The sequence below is a fragment of the Pieris napi genome, chromosome 5, assembly GCF_905475465.1.
Source record: "Pieris napi chromosome 5, ilPieNapi1.2, whole genome shotgun sequence".
Classification (NCBI taxonomy): Eukaryota; Metazoa; Arthropoda; class Insecta; order Lepidoptera; family Pieridae; genus Pieris; species Pieris napi.
In genome coordinates this window covers 12,199,605-12,217,769 of record NC_062238.1, presented here as the reverse complement: position 1 = coordinate 12,217,769, position 18,165 = coordinate 12,199,605, and the positions used below count along the sequence as shown (strand labels likewise).

Here is an 18,165-nt window from a genome sequence, read left to right as displayed (position 1 = left end):
TATAATGTTCAATCATGATACAATATGATTTCGAAGGGACTCAGGGAACGCGATTTTCTATTAGACAAACTATATCATGTGAGGAACCGTATTAAGCGAATTTTAATCTATTGTAAACAAATGGTCTAAGATCCCGCTATACAACGACCTTCACCGAGATGCTTATTTAATGAAACGTATTTTATATTTAATTTAATATGTCAATAAATATAATCCATATGGGTTGTCTAGCAAATTTCAGTCCAGAGTATGTTTAATTAATAATTTAAAAAAAATATTTTTTGAAACATTTCACCGGTATGATTATTAGATAAATTCTATACCAATCGAAAGTATGAAGCCCATAGAATATGCAAACTTTATGCTGCCCATTCTTTTCCGGTCACAACTATCGGGTTGGCAGGTATAAACAGGTGAATCTGTACTAGCATTTTGCAACGGTCTGTTTATTGAATGAAATTTAAATGAAATTAAAGATTATTTTATTCTGAACACGGTGGTATAGGGTTGGCTTCGAAAAATCAGTCCAGAATTGCGGTTGTCGAATTTTAAAAAGTAAAATATTGCTTCAAGTGAATGTGTGCGACTGAGAGGTCCCAACCGACTATCCCATGCGATAGAAGAGGACACAGCATAGCAGCTGTTTAAAGTCCGCCCACTTAAAGAAAGAGAGTGCGCATGCTATTTGGGCTTGGAAAAGAAAAGGATAGCGATGGACTCGTATATACTATGCATCATTTTGGAGTAGTTTATTATTTAAATAGAGAAATAGTTATTTAATTTTTTTTTATCAATTAATTATTTATGTGTATATTTTTTATGTGACACTAAAGTATATTTACATCTTTAGTAAAAAAGAAGGTTATATTGATTCATATATAATACTAGCCTGATTAAAAATATTGATTGAAAAAAATTAAAAAATTTACTACATGCAAATTATAAATCTATAAATGTAAACAGAGAAATTGAAATCAATTGAAACTATTGGAAAAAATTCAAAACCCATAAAAGTGATTTTTTTAATCAGGGTAATCTTGCAAATTTTATTTTTATTATAAGACAAAATAAAAAAACAACAATTAAAAAATTACTTCTATTTATTGTAAAAAATTAAAAATACAATTTTTTTTTAAATTATTCAGAATCCGAGTCATCGGACATAAAACTACGATCTTCAACTTCTGAATCTTCTTCGTCATCACTCTCTGTTTCACTTTTTTCGACAATGTCTTCTATCTTTAAAGGTGTATGATCCCCAATGAATCCTACTGGTTTTAATATTCATCTAAGAACCATCCGCAGTTCTCAGGCTCAAGTTTCACATATATTTATAGATTTATAATTTGCAAGTAGTAAATTTTTTTCAATCAATATTTTTAATCAGGCTAGTATTATATATGAATCACTATAACCTTCTTTTTTACTAAAGATGTAAATATACTTTAGTGTCACATAAAAAATATACACATAAATAATTAATTGATAAAAAAAAATTAAATAACTATTTCTCTATTTAAATAATAAACTACTCCAAAATGATGCATAGTATATACGAGTCCATCGCAATCCTTTTCTTTTCCAAGCCCAAATAGCATGCGCACTCTCTTTCTTTAAGTGGGCGGACTTTAAACAGCTGCTATGCTGTGTCCTCTTCTATCGCATGGGATGGTCGGTTGGGACCTCTCAGTCGCACACATTCACTTGAAGCAATATTTTACTTTTTAAAATTCGACAACCGCAATTCTGGACTGATTTTTCGAAGCCAACCCTATACCACCGTGTTCAGAATAAAATAATCTTTAATTTCATTTAAATTTCATTCAATAAACAGACCGTTGCAAAATGCTAGTACAGATTCACCTGTTTATACCTGCCAACCCGATAGTTGTGACCGGAAAAGAATGGGCAGCATAAAGTTTGCATATTCTATGGGCTTCATACTTTCGATTGGTATAGAATTTATCTAATAATCATACCGGTGAAATGTTTCAAAAAATATTTTTTTTTAATTAATAATTAAACATACTCTGGACTGAAATTTGCTAGACAACCCATATGGATTATATTTATTGACATATTAAATTAAATATAAAATACGTTTCATTAAATAAGCATCTCGGTGAAGGTCGTTGTATAGCGGGATCTTATACTAAAAGGATCGCGACGTAACAGGAAAACCCTGTAAGGTTTCCTGTCTAAAATAACGGCCTTAGATATTGAATATCGTCTGTATTATATATCCGTCAAACGTGTGGATAAAATTAATTATAAATTGCCAAGTTCATTTATTACTTTGATTAGAAATTAGTCCGGTCTAAGAAAAAAGTCCGGAATAAATGAGGCTTAATTATTATTATTATATACCAATCGCAATGGTACCTATTTCAAACTGAATAGAGTACATGACCTTACTCAACGTATCGATCATAATTATCGGAATTAATTGGATCAATAATTAAACAGTATTTATTAGGTTTTCATAACTAAGCCTACAAATGTTTACTTAAGCGGTCAAAGTCTATAACTATTTGTGCCCCACAGTTTCATTTTTCTTAAATCGGACGTAGCGTGTTCTATAGTCTATAGATTTCGTCAATAAATTACCTATCGAACACTAAAAGAATTTTCGAATTTACGCGTCAATTATAATACAGTAAATATATAACTGTACCTGAGTGAAATCCAAAACAATCCACAATTCGCACACTCACTAATAATACACTTATAACTTCTTTGCGGGAGACATCACGTGCATTCCGCGCGGAGGTCGACACACTTATGAAATAGTGTTTCCAGCTCACGGAACTAACTACTGTGCGGTTAAATTACAGTAGATTTCTTAAGTTTTTTTAAACCTCATTGTAAGCTCAACCTTAAAATATTCGCGGATTATATGCAATTATGGACTTAGCAGCTATATAGTTACGCCCTTTTTCATAAAAACATCTATCATTAACTAATTTACTTGTCTCTTTTCAATACAGCGTAAACATAATTTGACAGAACGAGATGAAGTGCTTTTATAAACGGTGCTGTTTTTTATGAATAGGGCTTTAAGTAAGTGTAAGTCGTGAGAAATTGATAAACTTCACTACGGTATGGTAGCCCCGAGATGTGAAAAGATAAAGAGGTCAGGTCAGATGATGGATAAATCTGTAAACCACGGTGGGGGCTGTGTGTACTAGAGTTTGCCGGGATAGAAAGAGGCCTACGTGTTCCAGGACAGACTGTATTGTTGGTCACAGAACAAAAGGCTTTAAAAAAATATCTTATATATCTACTGTAATTGCATCTGGAAACACTTCTAAAAGTAAATATGTTCTATTGTGACCTACTGAACTGTGAGAAACCTGAACAAATCCTAAACCGCTCTTCAAGGACAAAAGTTTTAGTGAAAGTCTTCTGGGAATTCTTTGAGTAATTAGCTAATGAGGCATTCAAAATAGTGATAACGTTAGCAGGTAACAAAATGTATATTAAATTGCAGGAATTTAATTGTTTGGTGTATTCTTAAAGATAATGTTTTATGATACTTCTCAGAAATTATTTATTTAAAAATGACTAAAAACATTCCCTTCGACTACACATTGGTATTAGAGTTTGCTTGTATTTAATAAAAATAATTCAAAGCGATCTTTGTAGACTGATACAGGAGTGTTAATAAAAATAATAAATCGTTTATTTGCCAAGATATTGGTACAATTAGATCGTCATACTAATTTTTTATATCATACTAGCTGATCCGGCAAACGTCGTTTTGCCATGTTTATCATTTATAATAAAAAATAGGGGTTGATCGTAGAGGGGTGAAAATTAGGGGATGTATGTATTTTTGTATGTTGTATCATAATAAATAGAAATTAAAAATTTTGTCTAAAAAATAAAATTTAGGGGTGGACCCCTAACATTTAGGGGGATGAAAAATAGATGTTGGCCGATTTTCATAGATACCGGATAAGCACAAAAAATTTCATCAAAACCGGCAAGCCGTTTCGGAGGAGTATGGCAACGAAAACTGTGACACGAGAATTTTATATATTAGATAAGTTATTTATAATTGGTGTCAAACTTATGGTCTAAGTACTCGCCCAGGCTATAAAGGCACCTTGCCTTTAAAAATTGGCCCAATGATTTGGCTCATACATTCTAATACACCACTTTTATTCCCAATAACGCTAACTCACGAAGGTAAACATCTAGGAAACCGGTCGAAGACTAAAATCGAGGACGTGTGAGACGTGACGCTTACACACACACACAAAAACAAAACAAACAAATGCAAGCCTAGTATATTCGCGGACGCTGGGAGGACCCGTGCGAATTCTTCGATACAAAAAGTCCCCTTTGGCGATTAGCGATTTGTGTGCCACGATATAACTACTCTTTTGCGAGGAAGTTGCATAGATCTGGTGAACGCTGTCTTATTTCTTAAATATTTCATATGTATTATTTTTTATTTATTTTGAAATCCTACAGCTAACATAAATAATATGCAACTAAAATCAATTATACTAAATATTTAGCCAAAGATGGAATACATAATATACAAAAAGGTCCAAATATTTATTAAAGGAAAAATTAATGTAAGTTCAATTCAAATCATTTAAATACGTAATACCTAATTCGGCTGTGTGGAGTGTTTTTTTTAAATATGTTACAATTGCAATCGGGCAGGAGGCTCACCCGATGTTGAGTGACACAGCCGCCCATGGACACTCGCACTGCCCGAAGGCTCGCAAGCGCGCTGCCGGCCTTTTAAGAATTGGTAAAAAATTGGTGTGCTCATGATGCAGGTGATTTAGCGCTATGAATATTCTTAATATACCTTTAAGGCAAAATACAAAATACTATCAGTATCACCTCTACATCCATCGTTCCACAACTGAGCGTTTCTTAAGGCAATTTAGCGTAAGGTAATTTAGGCCGCGCACCACCACTATGTGGAACCAGCTGCCCACTGAAGTATTTCCGAACCAATTCGACTTAGGGTCCTTCAAGAAAATAGCGTACCATTTCTTAAAAGGCCGTCAACCCACTTGCAAGTCTTCTGTCCATAGGCGGCGGTACCACTTAACATCAGGTTTGCCTCCTGTTACATAAAAAAGCATATTCCGCGATAGCTTAAACTATTGGCTTAAATATTGGTATTTGATTGTTTGAGAAAATAAAGAGCGGTTTTCCATTGCTATAAAGCCTTCTAGATCGTATAGTACGTGGATTATCGTATTACATGCGAACATAGCAATTACCAGCGGAATGCAGGTCAGTGGTAGGTCATCGATCTATATCCCTTCTAAAGCGTTTTTTACATTACGGTTGACATTTAGAAAATGTTGGCACACTTAGTTTAGTTTTTAGTGCCTTAATAACTTTTGCACGAGTTTTTGTTGACAGTAAAATTGTGTTAATGACGTTCTGTAGTCAATCAACTAATTATTAGAAGCTTAGAAGAAGTTTAAGGTTTCAAAACCTAAGCTTCTAGACTTAATATAAAAAAAATAGCGCAGTACTATTTCCCATTTTTTTTAATATAGAACAAGAACCCTCCGTTTGGGCAGGTTTCACTGATAAGTGTTAGATGTTAAGTATGCCCATGGACACATGGATGTTTTGAAGATGACGTCTATGGTTTGAAGAATAAAACCTTTTTTTAGTAACTTAGATTTAAATCGCACAAATATTTTTTTGTAAAATACAATTGTTATACTGAGTTGCACGGCTACATGTTTTTTATTTTACGAAATGAATATAACTACTCATGTAGCGTTCTTATGGTGAAATAATTGTTGTCGTTGGATTTCTTCTTTCGTCGCGTTCTCCATTACTAAAGGACGTGTTGGTGTTGCATATCGTCAATTTCAACCACCGCAGCAACCGCGCCTGTGGCCTAAAACCTGCAAGGGTCTCGTATCTTCCACTCTGCAGGTCACCACAAGGTTCTCGAAGTTATCGGGATCTGTGCTGTGCTCAGGATCTTTGAAGGAAGACGGGTCGTGAATTGTTGTCTGAGAATTTGACAAATTCTTTAAATTCTTTTGAATCATCTTAACAAAATCTATACTTATTACTAAAGATATTCTCCCTGTTATGACAGCTCTATCCAAATGTATAAAAACGTTCGATAAAATGCGGATAAATGATTCGCATTCCGATAAATTCAGTCAAGCGTACACGATGACTCCATCTTTACTGCATTGCTGTCGTGACTTTATGTAAAGAACCGTTAATACAGATAAGACAGGTTCGAAGATTACTTCACAATACAGGAATGGAAATCTATCTTAACTGTCCCACAAAAACTTAGTACAAAGTAAATAACAATACACTATTTGATAGTGACTAAAAATGTTATTGTGAGTAATTAAGTTATATACAAAACGGTACAGATCAGATTAGTCGAATCGACGATGACAGCATGATTGTCTTCACCTGTCTAATTCTACTACTTGGAGTTTAAAGTCGTTGAGCCAGTTTTTAGAATGATAATTAAAACAAACGTAAAAAAATGTGTGCAATTCACACGTGGTAGAAGTGAAACCTTCAAAAATTTTGGTTTCAGGATAAGACGAATGCAATTTTAATTTTTATGTTTAATATCAATTATTTATTTTGATAAAAACTACAATGATTAAAAAGTTTTTATGACTAATAATATGTAAATTAGACTTTTTTGACTATCTAAATGTAGTGTATTAGACTTTTCTTTAAATTTATTTTTATTTCAATTTTAAGTTTAATATCAATTAAAGTTTGAAAGTCGATGAAACGAAAAAGCGACAGTAAAACGAGACAGACACAAAAATTCGTAAGTTTTAACGTGGGAGAAAATGAGATAGAAAGCATTATACATACACATTAAATTAGTGTATTTAATCATTTTCTGAATTAAAAAAATTACAAAAATAGCAATTTAGCCTAGGCCATATACCCTGTTTGTAAGAGACAAATAATACTTCGGCTTATGAATTTCTTATTTACTGTGTATGTATGACGAGGAAAAACGTTTATTATGTGCGACAAACTAACGATGACGCCATACAACGAATGTAAATTACGTTTCCCTCCTTATATATATATATATAATTAATTAAACGATAGTTTATTTAAAATAAACTTGACCAATCCAAAATCGTATAGAACAGCATCAGTTTCGTAACTAAGCTAGGAAATTTATTAAGTGTATAAATAATTTATTAATTGTAGAAATAAATAAAGGCAGTGTGCGACGGGAACGTGGCCAGATGACGTCTATGGGAACATTCGTCACGAACACGTACTTCGACTTTTTTTAATAAGGCACACGAGAAAGGCTTATCTTTACTTATTATCTTACATATAATAATTATGTGGAATTAAATAATAAATACTTAATATTGCTTTTATTTCGGACCGGAACTGAAAGAATTCGTTCCCCAAGCATTTGTTCATTATATACGCAAGCGTTAAAAATATTGGTATGGTATGAAGTGTATCATACCATCCACACCTAATATTTTAAATTATTTTCTTTATAGTACAGGAGGCAAAAGATCTCATCTGAAAACTCACAACACATTTGCCGGCATTTTAGGATCTTATCTCGCTCTTTAATCTGTGTCCACACAGTGTCACACCACACAGTGGCGGCAATTGCTTTAAAAAACGCTCAGTTTTGGAACGACGGACGTCGAGGTGATATGGGTTGAATCTTTTATTGGATCGTTTCGTTTCGCCTCGACGTCCGATGATGAAACTCAGCTGCAGGTATTAATCCGAACAACTGCACCTTCCATTACATATTCTGTAAAAGGAATTGCTCAAGAACACATTATTATAATTGACTCCGCTCCGACGTTACCACAGCTGTATCTGTGACACAGACTATAGAACAGAACACAGAATATATAAAATATATTCGTAGCACAGACGAACTAACTGACGTCAGTCAGTAATCACAGGAAACTTAATTACGCATTAACTTGTTCTGATGACGTAATTAGTACTGTAATAGTAGGAGTGCAAGTGTAACTTAGACGTATCAAGTTCCCGTTTAGGAAATCCGAAGGCTTCACTTCTTCATGCTTTAGTTGTCAAACGGTTTCAGTACGATTTATATATATAATAATCCATAAATAAGTCGCATTTTTTATGTTCAATAATCACAACTGTGTATGTTTTATCATGACAGATATAATTTATAGACTGACTAGTCGATGACAATTGAATCTATCTACATTCTACAGATTTCAGGCATATTACCAACTAAATACGAAAGAGAGATTAGAAGATATCAAAATTGCCCGCGCCTACTATAAACTTCTTAGCAAATCGAACAAAGATTGATAATACAATTAAGGCTTAGTACATTTTAACCCTTCGTTATATGATGTATATGTCACCGTAAAATTGTAAACACCGTTAGATTGTAATCTATCTCGCGAGATTATAAACCGTCGAAAGATTGTGAACCTCAACGAACTGCTTACAATTTAACGTATTATTATTCGGTAGTTATATGAAATTGTTGGAAAGTAAAATTAATCTGTAATTGACCAAAGAAGTTTGAATGATAACTAAGTTAGTGTAGTACAATCTACCGAATAATCATACGTTAAATTGTAAGCAGTAAGCTGAGGTTCACAATCTTTCGACAGTTTATAATCTCGCGAGATAGATTACAATCTAACGGTGTTTACAATTTTACGTTAACATATACAAATAAAACAATAATTTTTATTATTTAAACTATTACAAAACATAAACATATCATCTAGTAAGTTTATTGCCGGTTTGCCTCTTGTTCTATGCCATAGCTAATAAGCCAGTAAATACTACTATACTTCACATGTCACATGGTTAACTGAATATAGAAGATCTTGGAGCCAGGTCATCGCCCTTCAAAATTAGAAGTTGATTATTTTGGTTGATTTTTTGAATATAAAATTGCTACTTTATTTTTTTAATAAAAAAGTTTTGCAGTGCTCTGTGGCAGCAGAAACACAGATACACTTTACGAATATTAAAAAAGAAAGCTATCACTAGATACTCCACATAGCATAAATGTAATTACTTAATACATCATAGATTACATATTGCAACATTGCAAGGCCCTCCCGTATTACCTTACACGACTAAAAAGGTTGTATAAATCATACCATACAAATATTTCATTACATATATCTGTATCATTTTATGTATATGTCGCAGTAAAGTAGTTAAATCAGAGAGTTAATTGAATCTCTAGATTTAAATAAATATCTGATTTAACTACTTTACTGCTACATATATAAGGAAGTAAATGAAACTCTATGCTTAAATGCATTTAGCCAATGAAATATCATCTTGTTTACGAAAGTTGTTATGTAATCAACATGCAGCAAAGCTAAAAATTACATACTTACATAAAACCTTTACGTGAGGTATTAATTACATTTTCGTACAGGAGATATTATAAGGAACAAGAAATAATTGAGTATTTAATTAAACTTATAGCAAAGTTTTACGTCGTTAATTTTAAATTACTATAGGAGTGTCTTGTGTCGAGATGAGCCACTAATAAATTCAGAGTGTAGGCTTTATGGCCAAATACAGACTTGTATGTTTTTGAAATTTTTAAATAGAGCACTGGGCTGAACATTTCTTAGCACAAAATTTTCTATAAATTTATCCAAGTATTAGTTAATCGTGTTTACTCCACGATTATCCAACGAAGTAGCCAGTTAGTGCCAGATTAAATTTCAGGTTCCATGAGTTTTCTATAGTAACTATTGGTTCACAATACCATTTTAAAGCAGTGTTTTATTGGCTTCGTCATGTGACGCTCAACATCGTGGAGGAGGCTCACCTACTTGCCTATTAGATTGATCATGAAACAGATACAGAAATCTGAGGTCCAACCTAAGAAGGTTGTAGCGCCATGGGCACACAAACAAAAAGAATTATATTTCCCTGTCATCAACGTGATTGGAATGTGAGTGGGCGGCCTCGGTCATGACTGCGGTGGAATTTTCGCTACGGACTTGAGGATAAATACATATTTTGCTTGATTTAACAACCTCGTGACCATGCAAGTACAATGTACAAACGGTAAGTAAAGATAAGTTTTGAAGTAGTAATAGAAATATGTATTAGGAATTTTTTTTTTGATAAAATATTCCACCATAAGAGTCGGGGGCTGGTCTATATTTAGTAATTTATAATTTAAAGAAAGGGTAAGTTTTAAAAAGTAATAAGTGATTTGCAGCTAATTACAAAGAGACTCAATAGAACTTGGGAAATATCTATTTACGTTGAAAGTAAAAAAAAAAAATGTGTGCGTGTACTAGGTGTACACACGTAAGAAGTGAAACTTCTTTATGACCTTATTTTTCGAAAAATGATCTACTATATGCAACTTTACAGAAATTCGTTAAATTAGATAAAGTTTAACAAAGGGCTTTTATTATCATAGACATGAATACAAATACAATTATTTCATTTTACCTTATTACTACTAAGATTATTACAGAATTCATAAATTGTAATAGAATTATTACTATCATTGTTATCGTTATTATATATTTTTGTTATTAATGGCTTCGAATCTCTTCGGATCAACCGTGGTAGGGACAAGAAAAAGATGGCGCGTAACCGAAAAACGTGACGATTTGCTACAAAATTTCTCCCATACGTCGATAAAAAATTCATTCTAACGCCGATAAAGAAGTTTGACTTCAAAAAGCAACATGGCGCGTAACCGAAAAACATGACGATTTGCTACAAAATTTCTCCCATATGTCGATAAAGAACTTTCATTCCAACGCCGATAAAGAAGTTTGGCTTCAAAAAGCAACATGGCGCGTAACCGAAAAATGTGACGCGTAACGAAAAAATGTTACACTAATTTTTTTTCCAACAAAATGTCAAATACGCTTTCTATATATTTTCATAGTTGTTTGACATTTGTCACGTAAACCAATTAAACTATAATTTATTGTGAGCAAGTTAACCAGTTACCATCTTGGCAAGACCAGTTAAAGTTTAAGGTTAGCCAGGAAAAGGGGAAAGTGAGGGGTCGTTGCACTGACCGCACCTGTAGACTCCAGACCGTTTCGTAAATCAACCCAGCCTTTGAATGCCGTGACTTGTTTTGTGAACGCGTTTTCACTTTCTTTGAAATATTTGCTGTTTTTGCTCAAGCGGTATGTCAATTAGTATTTAAAATAAAAACGTGTCCATCGTGTCGATGCGCGCGCACACCAAAGAAAAAACCGACACCCTGATGTTAGCTATAGGCAACATTTTAGTTTTTTCTATTGTTAGTGTCCTATTTTTCTACAAACATAAAATAGAATAAAATTTTAGAAAAGATTTTTATCTTGTAAATTTTCGAAAAGATTTGTACGCCAAAGCAGTATAACTTCTAACGCGTATAAAACACGTGTTTTTTTTATTTTTTTAGTAGATATTTGTTTGTAATGTAAGTAGACGGTGCGGTGGACATACAAATTGTAACCAATTTGACATATTATTAAATATTAATACATATAACGAATTACTTAAAAAGTAATATACCTAGTATTATTTATATTTAGTTAAAAATTTAGCAACAAACAATTAATTAAGTACTTGTATACTAATAAATTACCATATCAAATATCTTTCAAGAATAGAGCATACCAAAATTAAAAGACCGGCAACGCACTTGCGAGGCGTCTGGCAAGTGAGTGTCCATGGGTCACTAAACATTAAGTGAGCCTCCTGCCCGTTTGCCCTCTGTCATATACAATTTTTTTTACAAAGCCTAAACCTAAATTTTTAAAAGCAAGGATATGTGGTGTTTTGACATAAACCTTCCCTTAGCATAACCTTCCCTTTTTTACTTGACAACCCCTCTTTCGTTTGCCTTCTTTAATATGTACATATGTTATATTTTAACTTTTTCGCAGATTTTTTATCATGCGATTTTCCAAAAAACACTTTTCTAAAAATCTAGTTGGAGATTAAGACCATTGATAAATTACCGAAAGTTGAAAGTATATAATTATATTAATAACATTAAAATTAATCACAAGTTTGCTAATCCTAAGTAATGGTATTACAATCGTTAACATCTCAACCTGTCCTACGCTGAAACATAAATTATTCTTATTGTGCTTGAATAGTTTTATTATAAAACTAGCTGACCTGGCTAACTTCGTTCCGCCCTACAACCTTATAATATCGTTGTTACTTTAATTTAACTTATTTTAGGATTTCATTAATGTTAAGTATTACATTAATACAACTCTTTTGCAAATACAGAAATGTTTTATTGCTTGCCATTGCGAAAGAAGAATGGCAGTTTTACACATTAGGCATCTTCTCTCTAGCGTCAATATGGCGATACTGCATGTTAAGCACTTTCTGATATCCTACATCTTTTGATCAGGATCAAAGCACGGTTATGCATCTCCTCATTCACCTCAAGATCGGAATTTCTTGAACTGACACGAATTCGACGTAAAATGATGCGTAGTTTTGTCAACAGATGGCACCATATGGTTTTTGCATTCGTAAAATTAATTAATTAATTTATTGTTATTCGATAACTTATAAGATATTTTATTATTATTAATAGCAGCTTATTCTGCTATTCGGGACGGAAACAAATCCAACAAATCAAAAACCATGGCAATCGGTCCAGCCGTTCTCGAGTTATAAGTGTTGTAACAAACACGACTTTCTTTTATATATATAGATGTAATTGTTATGTAGAAATTATTGAATATAAGCTCTGGGGGTTAGAAAACCGCTCTAGAAATCCTACAGCGGCTACAAAACAAAACACAGCTAAATATGAACGGCGACTATGACTACACGCCAATCCACTCCAGACTGAATTTTACTCTAACGTGCTGATGTGTTTGGGTTCCTCAATATTTTCCACCATCCCAATCGCGATTTGGTACAGCGGACGACGAGGACTATGCTAATAATTTACCCTTACTCAAGCGGAAACGTGACTTAACAATTTTCCCAGGAAACTCGTTAGAAAGCCAGCCACCAGATCAATATTGATATTAACCATTTATGTCTTCGGGTTTCACTGCTGTTACAATAGGTGGCTTGACCCTCCATTCGCTAACCTAGCCTACCTTCTTCATAAAAACTGAGTCTTTTTTGTCTCTTTCTATCATGTATTTAGGCTTGATGAAAAGAGACACGTATACTTTAGTATTGTCTTTTATTGATATAACTTTGAGACATATAAAGCTGCGTATACATTAAGCGCGGCAAACCATCGAACATTGGCGCGCGCGGCGGCCGCGCTCTATGTAGACGGGATCGCCGCGCGCGGCGACTCGAACATTGCCGCGCTCGAACGTGCCGCGGGTCGATCCGCTCGCTGTCGGTTTTTGAGACCGCATCAAAGGAGCTTCAGTCGTTGGCTCGCGCGCAGTTGGGACGGTTATAGTTTTGGTGATTTGGCTCGCGCGGCGAATACGTAAAAATGGGTGCGAACATATACAGTTGTACATATATAAAGTTGGATTTAAATATTGATGACAAAGCTATAACTTATAAAGTAACTAATATAACAATTATATATTAATTACATACAAAAAAATGGGTGCGTGTACTTATGTAAGTAGTTATACTTCTCTTTTTTTAAATCTAGTTTGTTTTTTTTTTACTTTTAATGTTTAAGTTATTTTCTTTTCTTCATTGTAATGTTTCCCTTTAAATGTTGTGCACACTTGTTATTGATGCACATGCATGTATCTTGTTTTCTATGTTATGTGTTCTCTGTAAGTGTTTGTATGTGTTTCGTTAGTGTGCCTTTTAAAATAAAATAAAATAAAAATTATTAAAAATAGTTTTTGATTGCATGCAAATAATTAATTACATACAATTAAATAATCAAAGACTGGAAAAGGAGTCATTATAGTCAATAAAGTTCAGTTTACATTTGAAAAATTAAATAAATAAATATTTATTTTTCTTTTATTTTTTTTACAAATAAGATGGTGAATCACAATGGAAGCGGCAGCCACCCGACCACGCGCGTCCATACTCGCAGGTTTACAAGAGTGAACTGGTCTGACTATCCGCCGCGGTCTGTTCGTGATGGATCGCCTGCCGCGCGCGGCAGTCACGTCCAACTAAATTTATATCTACATATTGGCTCCCGCGGCAAATGAAGGTCAACTCTGGTCGAACATTGGCTCGCGCGGCTGCCGCGCTTAATTTATACGCAGCTTAACACTTTTTTAACGGATTTGAAGTTATGTTTTATTATAAATTTACATAATTTTAAATTTAACCGACGTTTCGCAAGCTTTACAGCGTGCGTGGTCACGGTGACTGAAGACAAAAGGTGTTGAATGTCAAAAAGTATCACAGCTGTAGAAAAAGTTGTGTTATCTGTATTTATTTCCCCGGAGTTGGTATCGATTAAAAGATGGAGGGTTTTGGCAGAAGTGGCTCACGGTGTCCTCTATTTTCGCGGATTTTTTTCAATAATGTTTTATTTTAAAATTATGTAAAATAATTGTAAATTTATAATAAAACGTAACTTCAAATCCGTTAAAAAAGTGTTTTTCTATGTATACTTTAGTTCAAGCGGTGCAATGGGCTATTTGATAGTATGAAAAAGCTTTTATTGATATAAAATATGGCTTTAAAAAGCGTTATCGTAAAAAAAATTGTAAATAATCATTAATTTAAAAACATCGCGCCTTTGGTCTGCTTTTGTTTCTTTGTCCTTTTGGGCCAATTAATTCTTTAACCGTTTTTGACCATCTGGCATCTGTATAACGGGCTACGCGACCCGGCTATTTCATTTAGCATATATAGAGATATGTATATTAATCATAACATATTATATATAATTTTTGTATCTGTATTTATCTTAGCATGCGGATTTCATGCCCTATAACTTATGATGTCATCAGTTGCATTACATACTATAATTATATCTGACATTAAGTTATGTGTTTCAGAAAGTTCACGTAGAGATCTTATCGCCAAGTGAAAATTCAAAATTTACCTCACGAGACGTAACATTATTATAACCATACGGTTATAATAATGTTACAAGTGTAAACTTGATTAAAAATTGCCAGCTCGGAAAAATGAAGTTTTAGCAAGTACCTACTGTAGTTTTTGGTTATATCCGCGTGTTTCAAGTCTATGGTTTTATTAAGTCTGAACGACAGCTATGCTATAGGTGAGCTGAAAAATCTTTTTGAAGTAATACCTATTGTTACTTAGTTAAAAGGTTATGAAACATACCAAGTTATTAAATTGAATGAATAATATAATAAAATAATAAATAATAATAATAATTGTTAATAATATTAATTAATAATTGAATAATATATTAAATATTATTAAATTGTTTACGTTAAATATTAATTAATTATATTAAAAAAAAATAAAGAAAGCCAAAGAAGTATAACTTCTTACGCGCGTACATAAGTAGGTACACGCACCCTTTTTCTTGACAGAATTTGATTTTGTTATTCAATATATGAGAGCGATACGACCATTATAGCGGTCATATAACTTTTCGATACTCATTTTATACTATACTCAATGCCAGAGAGCTTGCTCGGCCTTTTAAAAAAGGCACATAAAAGCACATTAAAACGAAAATCCATTGGTTCATGGATGGAATACATGCAGAGATGCTAATCTTATGATCTGAGAAGTAAAATTGAACTGACCTGATGTGGGAACAACCTGAAACAAAAAAAGGTTTTATTATCATTCTGGTAACAATTGACTTATGTAATGCAATTCGCACATCATAACACTTAATTGGAGATTAAACTTTAATTAAAATTTATGGATAAATGATTGTTTCTCTCAATGAAGTGTTTACGAAGATATACTAGTGTAAGTTATAAATAAATAAAAAATTGAACAGATATTATTTTTTAAATAATACGAAATGAAATCCTAAAAATTATAACTATTATTTAGATTTTCTGTGGCGAAATATTGAATTGTTAATTAAAATTCATTGTGGTAATAGAATACTATATGTTTAAAGGTTTTCAGCGACGATTTTTCAGACTGCATTATTCTTAAGGAGCCTTGTATTTATACAAGTTAATCGCAATTAAGTAATAAATATATCGGTTAATATTTTGCGGTGTCATTCGACAGTGTTATCAAGATCTAATATATAAAATTCTCGTGTCACAATGTTCGTTCCCATACTCCTCCGAAACGGCTCCACCGATTCTTATGAAATTTTTTATGCATATTCGGTAAGTCTGAGAACCGGACAACATATATTTTTCATCCTAAATGTTAAGGGTGGTCCCACCCCAAAATTTTTATTTTTAGGACAAAATTATTTGTTTTTATTTTCTTATGATACAGCATACATAAATACATACACCCCTTAATTGTCACCACCCTACGATCAACCCCTTTTCTATTATAGTAGATAAATATTTTTATTAAACTAAAAAAATGTTTCCAGAAATAATATACATGGCAAAACAACGTTTGCCGGTTCAGCTAGTTTTATAATAATTTTGAGTAAATCCAAAACACATCATGCATGTTCCAAGAAAAGGAAATGTATGAAATCATTGTCTTTGATCTTTTAAAAAAACACTGGCCAGTTCAGATGAAGAAGTTCCACAGTGTATTTGTTTTTAAAATAGTAAAAAAGATTGACATACCGAGTAACTTGTCTATTGAATAAGCAATAAGCTAAACATTATGTACCTCATTTTAGACCAGCCTGGCCTAAAACGAATAATTTATTTTTTAAAAGCTTCTAATAAGGAAGCGATACAAATAAAGAAAGCAATGTTTTGCTGTTTAAGGAAGTCACCATTGTTCGATGTTCCTCTTTGAGATAATTATTGCAATTGACTAAGACAAATGATTGCGCACCGATTGTGTGAAACTAATTATAATATTCATGTGAGAAGCTATGGTTATGCGTGTGTACGGTTCAGTGAAAAAATTTATGTATACGTATATTAGTACTATTTAGGGATTGGGTTATGATATGCCAATTTACGACAGTTAAAAGTTATAACTAAACAATTTTTTTTCTTTTTTTTTTTGATATCCGAGGTGGACAAGTTGCAGGGGTATGTGGGACTCGACCCACGTCAAAATCTCTGCTATTCAGAGACTGGGTCATAACCCCTGGGGGCTGAGGGCGTCCACAGTGAGTCCAAGTCTTTCTGGCTCTCTTTGTCTCATCTGTACGGCGCCAGGTTTGCTTGGGACGGCTACGCTTCTGCTTTTCTTTGGGGGTTCCAATAGCCAATATCACTAATATTCATAAGGATAATGTCTTTTGACAGAATTTTATATACCAAAGTTTATTTGATATTAAGCAGAAAACTAATAACAATTAAGTCATCATCAAATATTCTCTTCTGCATACTCTTCTTTTACAGTACGCTGGGTATAATCTGCAAAATTAAATAACAAAGGAGTCGTATGGCTGGATTTATGTCCCTCTTTCCGGTGTATTTGTGTTAACGCCAGATACATTGCCAGAAGGCTTGCAAGTGCGGTGCCGTTTAAGAATTGCTACGCTCTTTTCTTAAAGGACCCTAAGTCGAAAGTCTGTTTTGGTGATCAACTTTTTGAGCCTGAGACAATTTAGTCTGTAAAAGTTCGCGGAAGGAAGTAAAATCATTTCAGAGATGTGAACGCAATGAGTTTGAGTCGCAAGTGTTACCCTTTTATTTAAATAATTATAATAATATAAGCCTTTATTCAGACAGAAAATTTTACATAATTTGAATCCTAAACTATTGTCTCTAGTGAGTCGATGACACCGACGACCCATCTGTTTGCCCAATTTGGCAAAGGCCTCCTCCATTTCTTTTCACTCTGCTCTGTTCTGAGATTTCCATGTCCATATTTTGCCAGTTACAGTTTTAATTTCGTCTTCCCACCTTCAAAACTGTTTACATCGTTTTCTTTTCTTATTTATTGGGTACCAATATATGATCTTTTTGTTCCACTTTTCTATACCTCTTATTATATGACCAGCCCATTTCCATTCCAATCTTCGTATCCTCGTTGTGACGTCTTCAATTTTCGTGTGGTTTCTTATGTTTTTATTATTCATTTTATCGGACTTGCTGAGATCGCCCTTTTATTTACTATAAATCAAATTATTACGGTGTATAAAATACGTTTTGCTTGTCACATAAAAAGTAATCACTATAAACT

At 33.1% G+C, this 18,165-nt stretch overlaps 1 protein-coding gene across 5 annotated transcripts in view; it reads right to left on the bottom strand.

The window, feature by feature from the left end:
• LOC125049851 (ephexin-1) overlaps positions 1 to 18,165 on the bottom strand; it is an 81,431-nt gene that overhangs the window by 49,448 nt on the left and 13,818 nt on the right. For 4 of the 5 annotated variants that reach the window (XM_047649322.1, XM_047649325.1, XM_047649324.1 and 1 more), the window contains exon 2: positions 15,672 to 15,687. The gene's annotated coding sequence lies outside the window, so the exon portion shown is untranslated. Of the gene's footprint in view, positions 1 to 2,674; positions 2,776 to 15,671; positions 15,688 to 18,165 lie in introns of those variants that run through there. The other variant, XM_047649323.1, reaches the window with a different exon arrangement.